We start from the raw sequence: 12,074 nt of genomic DNA on the forward strand, positions 1-12,074 counted from the left end.
TGTACTGGAAGTAAACAATTGCCAACAGTGAAAATTAATAATATCAGAGAAGAAGTCATATATTTCACATTCTTAAAGATTGAATGGTTGTCCTTTTTGGATATTGTTCAGACTGGAATTTTTCCAATTATTGTGTTCTCATTGGCACATGTACTGTATTGTAAAGTAGCAAGGCATAAAAAATGCTTTATTTTGGAGCTGAAAAATCTAATTTAATTTTGATAAGACCTGGAGCCAGCCCCCATGTCAGAGTGGTTAGCACATCGTGCTATGATGGGTCCTGGGTTCGAATCCTGGCCTGGGCATGGATGTTTGCAAGTGTCCATTCATCAATATCATCACTCATCCCAACCTTCACAAATTAGCCAAAGGTGGCACAAAAGGCGAAGTAAAATAAAGCATATCAATCAATCGATAAGACCTGGAAATTTCAGGGTATTTTGGGTTTTCAAGTATTGCAATGTGAGAACCCTCTTGTTGGTTCTCTAATGTTGGGTGCCTTACTTCCAATTATTCCAAAATGTGCAACAAAATCAAATTTCAAATGATCTGAAATTATGTACATAACTATGAAGTATATTTTGTGCATTTTATACAATACAGATGTTGTTGATGGAAAAATTGAGAAGCCTGTAGTTTGCCTCAAAGAAGTCAATAATTGTGAAGTGCCAATTACTATGTTGATCTGAAACTCAACTCTGTGACACTATCAAAACCTACGATTGTAACTCAAAATAATTTTATCCTTATGTATATTCATGTGCCTATAATAAAATTTACATGAAAACTTATAAATATTTTTAATGTTTTATTGATTATAAACCTCCTCACTGTATTCATACTATTTTTTAATGAAATTAAGTTATTTCCATCAAAATTAATGTAACATGAATTCATGTGTTTGTAGTTGTTCCATATTTGCTATAAATTGTGTATTTTCACATGCAATTATGAGAGCAAGTCCTGCACTGTGTATTGGTGAGCTACGAATGAGGAGCGTAACCCTGTCATAGAAAACCTACAACAATGACTGGGGGTTCATTGTGCTGACCACACGTCACCCTGCAACTGGTCGGATGATCTCCCACCTCTGGTGGGAGAGATCAGCAGTCTGTAGGTAGGCACTGGCCTTCATGGGCTGTTACGCCACACCACGGGTTATTATTATTACGAGAACAAGGACAATGAAAAGGGCAGATTTTACCCATACAGCTTTCTGTGAGAGTACTGAAAACAAAAATATAGAATGAACAACATACAATATTTATTTCAATACACACCAGTCCAAAGCTGTAGGCTCTTCAAAAAGCTAAGTTATTCAAAGAAAAACCATATACAATGTCAAAATAATTCCTTTTCAGTCTTATACAAGGTACTTATTAGTCTTATTGTTTCATTGTCTTGGTTTCCAAATTAATTTAAGATTGATAAACTTCCAATTAATGGGGAACATTAAGAGAGTTAGAAATTTTTATGCATATACATGTACAGAAGGCATCCAAAACATTTTCCCCTGACTACATTTCATTGAACTTCATGTGCTTTCATTAACTTTATTAGTTCAAATTATGCAAGTACTTTCACAGTATGATTATTTTTGTCATGAAAAACTCATGTAAAGGAAAAAAAAAGGTAAAGTGCTCCCCTGAGCTTAGCACCATGCCATGAAGTCGTATAGGGTGGGTGGGTGTAATGCCCCACACTTTCTTGATCCGGTCGTGAGTGGTGGTGATGTGATCAGCATCACGCCCCTGACTGCCTTTACCCCCCAGGTACCCATGTTATTCGACGCTGGGTGGACGCCGGGACCGCTTCCAATGTTAGAAAAGTTCCCGGATTTCAACCGGCCGGGGATCGAACCCGGGATCTTGAGCATGGTAGTCAGACGCGTTACCGACTGAGCCACCGCGGCCATGTAAAGCAACATTATGTTGTTTTCTTAAAACATGAAGTTAGTTTTAAATAATCTTGTGGTCAATAACTTCCAAGCCCTACTCAGGGATGTAAAAAAGCAAGGCGAAACTGTTCCCGTATATTGGTCCGTCCTGAACACAACTCTACCATTATCTGGACATTTCATTATTTGTCAGGAAGAATATCTGAAAACTTCTCCACCTCATTGTCTGGATATGTATTAACTGATAATTGGGCATTAATCAAAAATTAAATTCCTTCATATCAACGAACCGAGCTATCCTGGTCAGTTTCAGGATCTGAAATATCAGGATATCCATCATCTCGAAAGCCATTATCTTGAAATAGAGTTGCTTTTCGTGGCCATTCTGTGCCATACATTCTATTGTCGAAACATTCTTGGACCAGCGTTGTTTTTCAGCTGTGACTACTAGTTCCTTGTTCTGTTCTATTGTTGTCTGCATAGAGCACAACAATTGCCTCGTTTTCCTCCTTAGATTCATCGATCGTGTGTGTTTTCATTTGCCAGGGTGTGCTACAGATAGAACTGCAATGGAAGTGTAATTTTTTAAAAGAAAAAAATGTCCTGACAGATGAACGTCAGAAACAAACGAAAACCGTATCTGATTATGTTTGCATGAACAATGAGGGTAAGTGGGAGGAGTTGTCCTTAAAGTCATTTCCTCAAAACTGTCCCCCTCCCCGTGCCTTGATATTGTGCAGTACACACGTAGGGCACGCACCTTAAAGAAAAGAAGGCGACAGAAGGGCTAATTACTTTATCAATAATGCCGCGGACTGGGAAAATAAATTGCCAATAGAAACTTGGGCCTTAAAACGGGTCAAGACTAAAACCTACAGAGCAGCCTTTCGGACATGTCGTGTCCGCGCTGATTAGGCCTTTGAACAATAAAAGCAAGAATAAAGAAAGTAACAAAAGAAGAATCGGTCGTATCTGAAAGGGAGTCATAAATTAAGGTGCCAAATTGATACCTTTTTCTTGAGGTACATTAAAGCGCGTGCAAAGAGAACATTTGTCTGTTTAATAAAAAGTGGCTTGATAGGATATTGGGTTTTTAACGTCGTTTACAAATATGTCACATCGACTGTGTTTTGTCAGCTATTGCACGAACAAAGATCGGAATCTCGTTCTCTCCCTCACCTCTCAGCGTACATTTTCTTACCTGTAAACAAATTGATCTTTTGACTAGCTCAAGGAAATTACGAACCTTATGCATGTGTAGTGATTCAAGGTTTTGATAACAAACGTGTCTAAACAAGACGATGGGTGGATAACCTATACTTTCGGAGCCAAATACAAAAGGGCTTACATTTGTTAAGATTATCGCAGCCCCCCCTCCCCCCGTAGCTATACATATACAGGGTGTTTCTGTTACCGTGTTACAGACTTGCAGGGATGATGGAAGGGAACAAACGCAACAAAATGAATGTTAAAAGGGAACAGCTATTTTTTATTGCAGATTCGAAATCGACGTCTGAAAATACGCAGGTTTCGTCCGACACATTTTGTTCCATTCCTGATAGATGGCGCCGTCCGTTCGCCTCTCACCATCGGGGTGCTTGTTTTGGGTGAGTCCCCTCGCCTCTCACCGTCGGGGTGCTAGATGCAATTATTCCATGCAATGCTCGAAATGATTTCCCCGAACTTCAATGCATTTGTTGATCTGTTGTTCAAATGATTGAACACAACACAGAAGTGTATCTGCATCAATGTGTGCGCAAGGATTTCTTATTCGTTCGATCATGATTGCGCGGGTTGTTGGCACATCTTGATAAACGCATTCTTTCAGATATCCTCACAAGAATAAATCCGGCGACGTAAGGTCTGGCGATCTGGCAGGCCAATGCACCGGATCGCCTCTACCGATCCAACGACCATTGTACATGCGGTTTAATTCCTTCCATGCTACTGTTGCATTATGTACTGGACAACCGTCATGTTGGAACCACATGTGCTGTCGCAGTGCAAGGTTTACGTCGTCAAGCAATGTCGGTAATTCCTCATGCAAAAACTTTCGATATAGGGACCAATCAGTTTGTCGCCTGTGATTCCACACCACACGTTAACCGACCAAGAACGTTGACGTTCAACTTCACGCAACCAATGTGGGTTTCCCACACTCCAATAATGCATATTGTGACGATTAATCTGACCGTGGTTTGTGAAGGTTGACTCGTCGGAGAAAAGTACTCTACGAAAGAACTGCCGGTCGACTAGTATTTATTCGCGTACCCATTCACAAAACACCACTCGATTGTGAAAATTGTCGCCATGAAGTTCCTGATGCATGGACACGTGATAGGGATGAAATTTGTGACGTTTCAATATTCTCCAAACACTATTGCGAGAAATTCCTGACTGCGATGATATTACTCGCGTACTCGCGTGGGAATTATGAGCCACCGCGCCTAGGACTGCAATTTGATCATGCTCTCCAGTGGCAGTTTCTCTACGAACCCTTTGTTTAGGTTGTACACTTCCTTCGGCACGAAACTGTTTGACAACTCGAACAAACGAAGAACGCGATCGTAGTCTGTCAGGAAAACGTTCCGCATAAAGTATCACAGCATCGTCGATGTTCCTTCTGCATTTACCGTACCATAAACAAGGATCATTTAATTTTTTTCTTCTACGGATAGATAATCCATGATGTTGAATATTCTACTTAACTTGTGTCGTTCGACTCTTTGCGGTCACACTGCACTGACCATACAATCACTGACTACTGTGAGCGCGAACACAATGCTTCTAGGCCACAGTATCCCTCCTCACACACTTGCCAGCCACTGCATTTTCGAGACACAATCAACACGTTGCGCTTACGGCGCCATCTATATCACGAATTGAGCAAAATGTGTCTGACAAAACCTATGTATTTTCGGACGTCGAATTCGAATCTGCAATTAAAAATAGGGGTTCCCTTTTAACATTTCAAAGTTGCCCCCTGTCACACACCCAACGGTGGTGGCGGGGTGGGTTCATTGTAGCGTAGGTGACTTGCCCCCACAATACTGTTACTTTCATATGGAACACTTTTTTCGTTCGATGCGTATTTCTCGCGATATTTCGATTTTCAAATTACATGGGACACCCTGTATATGTTATATTTAAAGACTCGTAGCTTGCATTTCTGATTTTAAAAATTTTAGCATATTAAGAATGTTTCAGTTATGTATTTAGTGTCTGAAGAACATCTTTGAAAACGTACTATTACTACTATGAGAAACAGAAAATTCCAGCAGTGTGTTACCACAATATAAACATACAAGTAAAACAAGGAATAATAAGAGTGTTTTCCTTCTCTCCTTTCCTCTGCCAAGAGTAAATATCTCCCTCTTATATTCTGACTTTCTTTTCCTTTTTAGAAAAAAAAAGTCCTTAAATGTCTCCCTGGGCTTCAGCCTCCCTAGCCTACCCCTTGCTACGGACCTTGATTATCGCCTTGTAATCAATGGGTTTCGGGTTCGTTTCACGGTAGGGCCACATTTCGGTGGCTCGAATCCTAATCTAAATTGTAGGTATACACTCCCAACTAACCTGTATGTGCATAGAGTAAACTTTTAAGAACTTGTAATGTTTTTCTCCAGTGACCTAGTTGCTTATTAACAAGTGGACCGATATCTCTTTCAGGTGAAGGACCACTTCTTTCGATCATCATCCCAGACTTTCCGTATTCTAATTTATATACATGCACGGAGAGATCTGTACACCAGGTCTTAGGATAATGCATTCCAGAGCCTTAGCTACGGGAGGGAGGGGTTGAGCCTCCCCTGTCCAGGGCCGGCGCTAGTTATTTTGCCGCCCTAGGCGGTGGCGGCAGATGCCGCTCTCTTTCGAACCCCCCGTCCTCTCCCCGTCATTACACAGCAACGGGAAATTAAAAATCAATATATTCCTAAGTAAAGCATCAAACTATAGAATAAATAATGAGACTGGTTACGCCATTTCGATACTATTAAGCACAAAAGGATATCTCGCTCGGCCACAGTTAAACTTAAAAAAATGCGACACTAATTTTATATTATTATTATATTTTATGAAAACTAACTCTCTCTCTCTCTCTCTTAAACGTATCTTAAATGTAACAAGTATTAGGAAAGAAATGAAGGCTTGACTTCATATGTTTACCGCTGTAGGTCTGTGATATATGATTGGATTCTAAAAAGAACTACATGTAATATTCCCAGATATCCGCGTGGCTGATCTGAGGTCTGAATTTTTTCCTGCGTTGTCCCCGCATAAAGCGGCTCTGGGGTTCACCCAGCTTCAAATTAATGGGTGGGTACCTGGGAGCAACCGTCCGAGGTAAAGGCGGCCGGAGAGTGGTGCTGATCGCATCACCTCCAAAATGGCCTAGATCGAGAATGTGTGTGGCCCTACCCCCACATACTCTAAATGTGCCTTGATGACATGGTGCTATATGCACAGGGAACTTTACCATTGCATGTAATAGTCTATTCTTATTCGTATAATGCTATCTTGCATAAAATGGAAACAAGCGTGTTTCAGACATGATTGACGGAAGATAGTATTTTTATTAGCCTTAATTTAAAAAAAAAAAAAACTTTGTTCGCCACTTACCACGTTTACCTACAAAGTTAATAAATTCGAAGATCTACACTGACATTAGGTGCAAAATCATGGCCCTTAGCAGTTGAAGGTCTCCTTTGGCGGAATTGTTTTATTATAGCCGAAAACACTTTTAGTTCATCTTTTAATTCAGTAGTCTTCGTGTGTTAACATTCCGGGAGTTTTCTACACTTTTCAAACAAAAGATCAGATGGCATGTCTTTATGCTTACTAATATCATAAAATAAATTGAAAATTAAGCTGCTGAACTCTTTCTCTTAGAGCTAAAATAATCATCTAGGACCTGGTAATAGAAATCAACTTTGTACATTTTTGTGGATCTTCAACAGTTTCATCACACTGAAACTGCTTCTTCTTTCGATTTCGGCCCTGTACAGTGTTGCCTATCTTTGGATCATCTATATCTAAATTCGATGCCAATTCTTTCTCATCAACCGGGACTCACAGGTCGCCGTCCCCGACGCCTCCACGAGTGAACGGGGGGAGGCCCTGCCAGGATGCCAAGTGGCGTCTAAGAAACTTTGAACTTTTTCATCACTCCTGCTTTTTTCAAAGCGCTGGTATGTTTGCTGGTATGGTATCATTTATCACATCGTAGATTAATGTTTTGAAGACATTTGCTCATTACATTACGTGGAGTAAAAAGTCATACCAGATAACTAGTGAGCAAAGGAATGTAAAGCCACACAAATGGTTTGCAATACACTGAGCCTCATGTGCGACCATTTGGACAGTTTTATTGTCGCCACTTATTTGAAGGAGCGCATCATAGATCTTTGAGTTAAGGCATCGAATCTGCTTTCCCAGCTTGTGGTTTTAAAATGAGACTACTGATATGTTCCTTCAAAACGGTGGGTTGGCATATATTAACTTCCAAGTTATATAATATAATATTTTCAAGTTTTCAATATTCAATAGGCTTATTTATTTCTTCTCTTCAAATTTTGCCGCTCTGGGCAGTGGCACGGTTCGACCCCCCTTCCGCCGGCCCTGCCCCTGTCCCCAAGACAAGGCGAAGAACCGGCAAAAAGAGGGAACCCTGACGGCAGCGCGGAAGTATTATAATAAATTATCATTTGCAGAGATATAGATCTATATTTTTGCTCCTTTCGCTCGCAACACGTGATTGTCCCCTTCAATTAATCTGACCTAACCACTCATGAAAGCAGCATATATATAAAACTTAAAGTAAACAACTTTGCCAAATATAGTTTTGCGGCTGAGTGTGTTACGCATTTTTAATTGTGCCTACCCTAATCCTTCACCAGGGATCGTTATCGGGATGAACATAATGGCTCTGGTTTTTGTAAAGCTAGCGTTGTAAGGCAGGTTTTGCTTTGATCGTCATTCATAGCCTGCTGTGAAACTAATTTCTAGAATCTCCTGCAGAGGGCAGCGGAGGTCATTTCGCGCATTGGTCAAGAACCGGAATATCCTCGTGCTTGCGCCAGCAAAACAGTTGAAGTACCTGGCCTTTTTTTAAAAAGCGATCAAATGTTGTTCATATCTCTTTCCAGCATAGAGTTTGGCAGCCCTGTGTGGTTTGAAAAACAAGGATGCAAACCACATCGCACCAAGAGGTGGTACGTAAGTAATTGCAAGCGTAGTTTTGAAGATCATTTTATTGCTGCTACCGTGTTGTTTCCAATTTCACGTTTGTGTCATGTTGAGCCAAATAGCGAAGTTATCGCAGTTGCCTTGTTATAACGTTCTATCTGAGCGCGGATTCTGTCGATAGTTAAATCGTGCATAAAACTGTCCTTTCGTTTCCAACCTTGAAACGTTAATATCGAAATTGGCTCAAGTTCCTTTTGTTTTATTCCGATTTCATCATGCTACGAATGCAATTTTTACATGGTGCGATATCTTTTTACGTCTGTTAACACATACTACGGAGTTTTAGCGATTACTTAAGATTTTGTTCAATATATGCTTTCGTGGTTAGGTTAGGCGGGTCAGGTTTAGTTTTCTTAGCATTAAAATAAAGTCCCTAAATGCATTCTAATAAGGTTCCAATTTTCTTCTACAATCATTCTACGATACTCACTGTCGCTTATATGAACTGAGAATACATTGTTCATGAGAAGTAGGCATGCTTGCGTAATGTAATTTTAAAGGTTTTTTAACATCCCCCCGAGATCCAAACAGTGTTCATTACGTTAAGGAAGGTCCAAATTTCGTGTGACAATGATTTCCAAAATTCTATGATAATTAGTCTTCCTGCTAGGAGAATTGTTTAAAAAAATCCTAAAACAATCGGAACCGTTACCTCGAAATTTAACACTTAAGTTTATCTTCATGTAATTAACGGATGCGCGATAGAATTGAAATTATCGTTAGGAGTGTTAGATTTCTTGGTGTTTATAATTTTTACGTTGTTTGTTGCTGATAGCAATTTTCGACGTTTTTGTTAAGTTATGAGTGCTAAGTTTGATGGTGTGGTCTTTTGAACGTTTTTCTTCTTACTAATAAAAAGCGGCTAAAGTACTTCGAGAAGGCAGGTTTTTACTTACGCGGGCCATACTTTGGTTTGAATTAAAAAAAAGGTAAAGTGCTCCCCTGTGCTTAGCACCACGCCATGAAGGCGTATAGGGGGTGTGGGGGTAACGCCCCACACACTCTTGATCCGGTCGTGAGTGGGGGTGATGTGATCAGCATCACGCCCCTGACCAGGGTTTCCCCCAGGTACCCATGTTATTCGACGCTGGGTGGGCGCTCGGGCCGCTTCCAACGTTAGAAAAGTTCCCGGATTTGAACCGGCCGGGGATCGAACCCGGGATCTTTAGCATGATAGTCAGACGCGTTACCGACTGAGCCACCGCTCCCGTTGTTTGTTTTCGCGCGCTGGAACTTATTTTATATTAGGCCTACGTAAAACATGGAAATGTGTTGATTAAAAAAAAAATCATCGAAATTCTCGACGGGGTACAGTGGGTAAACGGCCCCTGGACGCGTATGTGCACATTATGTGAAATTTGTTGACTAGATTAATTATAGCTTGTTTGCTATCATGCATAATAGATTTTTCTGCGTTTGTGAAATAGGAAAGAAAACTTGCAGAAAGATTAAAATAGCAAATTGTTACCTGTGAACGGGATTAAGGACGCACTGGACTTTCAGTTTTGAGTTTAAATCCACTCTATCTACAGATAGGTTGATCGGTATTGGACCTACAGTTTAATGTAGGATCCGAACCACTAGTGCCTCCACCGGGTATCGAACCTGGAACCCCTTGATTACAAGGCGACGGCGTTACCGCTGCATCATCGGAGAGGCCGCGCTTGATTTTTAGCTTGTGCTTGCAAAGTCGTTATCGAAAATTCCTCTCAAGACCGCTATGATATTCCAAATACTAAAAAAATCATGTGCTCAAATTCCTTCTGTAGCATTCAAGTGACTAGTAATTTGTTTTGATTTTGCTGTTCTAGATATTCGTGATATACCAAAAACCTATATTCTATCAAAGCACTGTAGACAACAGAGAGAGCAAACCACACTTAGATTGAGTGCTCTATATAGACATGTTCCATTCTTCAGGATTTTGAATATCAAAGCGGATATATATAGAAAAGAGGAATTTTCAAACATAATTTCACAGCCCCAAGATCTTGCGACGGGAAATCATACCGGGGAGCCCGAGAGAAATAAATAGACTAGGCTTATGGTCGATATGAGTCACAACAAAGATGTATCCTTCTTTCTTTGAAGGTTAACTTGCGAATTGATCGTTCCTAAGGCATTAATGCAGAGTATAACAGTGGACTCCCGAAGTCTGGTCGACAAACAAGCGTTTAGCTGTTCCCGAACAGAAGCCACTCAACCACCAGTGTTTTGGTGATAACTAGAGATAACTGCAGCTTGAAAATTGAGCGATAAAATTGACCGAAGTACTGTATGTGGGAAGTGTGTACAAAAAAGTAGCTATCGGAAGATGAGTTGGACGAATCCTAAGTACTAGAGTGCTTCTCGGATGGCGTAGTGGTAACGTCGTCGCCTTCTGGGTTCAATACCCGGTGGAGGTACGTAATGGTTCGGATCCCACCTTAAACTTTAGGTCCAGTGCCGATTAGCCTATCTGTGCATAAAGTGGAATTATAAACTCAAAATAGAATCCTAGGTAGTTCTTGGTATTTGCTCAATTGTGCACCCCCTTATCTTATTTACATGCAAGGTATGACTGTGGTCTAATATATTATTTATTAAGTGTATTATTATGGTGATTCATAATTAGGACTTATCCACGCAAAAAGCACTAATAGATTGGGATCAAACCGGAGATCTATCATGCGCTGGAAGACAACACACTCACTGTGGCTAAAGAACACAATTCTCGGCTCAAGTTCCGGTTATTTAATTCAGATTTCATCGTGGTACGCAGTCATGCTTTTTCTTTTCGATTTATATCTAGGACTTAATACTTCGGAGTCTTAGCGATTACTTAGTTCGTTTTTGCGTCTCTAAATGCTTTCGTGGTTAGGTGGACCAGGTTTAGGGCTATTAGTGTTACAATAATTTCCCTAAATGCTTTCAACATCTCATCATGTTGGCGCTGGTCTCAAACACGACACCCCTCGTGTCGGCAGTGGTCTGTGGAATGCCTTGTCGATGGAAAGGGAGGATACCTTTTACATATTCTTCTCGCCGATAAATAAGATTTTTTGGAACTTCAAACAGTGATAATTACTTTCAGGAAACTTCAGATTCACTTTCACAATCATTTCCACTATTCTGCGATACTTTATCTGGCTTCAATGGACGAAAACTGCCTTGTCGATGGGAAGCGCGGATGCTTGCGTAAGGTACTTTTTAACGTCTTATTTCGCCGATAAATTGCACTTTTCGGACGTTGCAGTCACTCCACAAGACTTGCATTTTATGAACACGTGCTATGCAAGCACACGATAACATGCATTTTTTCATTGCTATTTCAGTTCAGAGTTTAAATTGCTGTTTGTAAACAACTGCATACTTAAGTGCCGTAGGACGATTCAAATGAGTTGTATAAGTATTAGCTTGCTTCTGCAAAACGTAATCTCGCTGTGAGCCAGGAAAATCTTGCCGATTGAAATGCTCTCGATAGTTTGCTGCATTGAAGAACCGCCACGCTGTTTTCTTTTTTCTTTTCTGTTGGGCATTAACCGTCAACCTTTCTACATGAAGATAATTTATTTTTTAAAATAATGTTTTTCTTTCCTCTCTTTCCAACCGAAAATCGTGGCCCTCCATCCACATGCTTCCAGCTGAAACCCTATTGATCCTTTTAACTATCTGTTCGTGCGTTCAAAAATTTAATACGAATTTGCCCCAGAGCTCCCCCACGACCTTTTCCTCCTCTTTTCCCTTTTTCGGCCTGGCTTCAGCCCTTCGGTGCTGAATTAAATTTCAATTGATTTGCTGTCGGCAGCCACGGATTCTTCGCCAGGCACTCTCCCCGCGCGTGTTGCGCCCCTCTTGAGGATGTTTAAATTGAAAGTGTGAATTGACTGACGCAAGGGGACCAAGATAAACGCGGAGGACACCGCAGAGGAATGTGTTAACACAATCTCTT

Source organism: Lepisma saccharinum, chromosome 2, assembly GCF_977018435.1.
Source record: "Lepisma saccharinum chromosome 2, izLepSacc3.1, whole genome shotgun sequence".
In the NCBI taxonomy this organism is placed as follows: domain Eukaryota; kingdom Metazoa; phylum Arthropoda; class Insecta; order Zygentoma; family Lepismatidae; genus Lepisma; species Lepisma saccharinum.